Here is a 1,618-nt window from a genome sequence, read left to right as displayed (position 1 = left end):
ATTTCCAGGTACATTTTGTGATCTTTACTGTCTCTGAAATATGGAAAGCTACTTGAAAGACCTTGAGCCACACTTGACTTACCCTGAAGGGAGGGGATCCTTCATTTTAGCTGCTTATATTTCAAGCTGATAAAGGTTGACACAGAAGCATCCAAGCAGAACATCCTAAACGCTGTATCTTACTTTTGGGTGGGCAATATCTTTTCATAAATACAAGAAATAGAGGTCAAGTTTAAAAACATCACTATAACACCATAGGGAGTAATGCCCACTAATTTATGAAAAGTTAGATTTTAAACTTCCTTTACTGTAAGTAGTTATTGTATCCACATTCTAGTTTTCTCTCTTTAGAGCAGAAAAACTGTAAATGGCGTTAGTTCACAGATGGTGTTTTACCAAAACTCAATAAATCTAATTTTGAGGAGAATGCTGAAGTTAAGAAGAAAGTCCACAAAGCTGTACTAACAGAGAGGACTGAGTGACACAATATAACTAGTTTTAATTTGGCTTTTTGCCTTTTTAGTTGATGCAATCTGTGAGAAATGTCTTATTTTAACACCAGAACTGTTCGGTAGAAATATGCTTTCTTCAACTCACAGTTTCATGCTGAATTATAACACGGATGTTCCACGTTCCATTTATGGAATGGGAGCATCTGTTGCTTGTTGAGGCTGCAGGGGCTCAGGCACAGACTGAGAACAGGAAGGTGTCTTCAGATGAGCAGGTCTCTTCTCTTAATCCTCCCTAATCTCAGAGCTCTGTCCCTTGTGTTTACATTTGGAATGCATTTGAGGTTTTTTTTGTTTCCAGTTGGAGAATGTTCTCTCTTTTCTGTCAAGCAAAGATAACAATGAAAACTTGGGTTATTTGCCTGTCCCTGGTGAACCTTTAGCTGGACCAAAGCCAGTTTACTTAATGTAGGGATCCTTGCTAAAATTCCCTTAGGAGAATGGACACTATCACAGGGGCCCATGTTTTTATAAATTTATTTCAAATATCTCATACACTTATTCTTATATTGGTGCAAGGGTTCTTCTTCACCTCTGAGTCACATTCTCTGATCAAAGGAAAGTCTACTTTGTTTACTTATTTTTAAATTTATTGCAGGAGTCCAAAAATCTTGGTCCACAACTGACCTGTGTGTCATTTGGACATTAGCAATCTATATTTATCAAAAGATTGTCATATGACATACATTGGATATCTAAGAATAAAAATATTTAATTATGATAATGATAATTCATGTTATAGTTTTAAATTCTTTATTTTATTTTATAGATGAAGTCATTGAAGCTTAGATAAGTTAAATAATTTGATGATGATGTCGCATGTCATACACTGAAGGCCAAATCTGAATTTGGTTCCTTCTGACAGAAGAGCTTAAATACTTAAGCATTAAACTATTCATCCTGGATTATATTTGGAAAAGAAGGAAAAAAATATTTATTTACTTTTCTCTTTGATATGATGGTTGATCTTGATTGTGAATTTATCTGGTTCTGGAATAAACTTCTCATGTGTCCTTTCTAGCTTCCTAACTTGTAGAGCCACTCCAAGTTTAACACACAAGCCTAAAAATATGAAGGCAGAATTTACATATGAGAGAAAAGATGTAGCA

This window comes from Mus pahari, chromosome 8, assembly GCF_900095145.1.
Source record: "Mus pahari chromosome 8, PAHARI_EIJ_v1.1, whole genome shotgun sequence".
Taxonomy (NCBI): Eukaryota; Metazoa; Chordata; class Mammalia; order Rodentia; family Muridae; genus Mus; species Mus pahari.
This window is presented reverse-complemented; position numbering follows the sequence as displayed.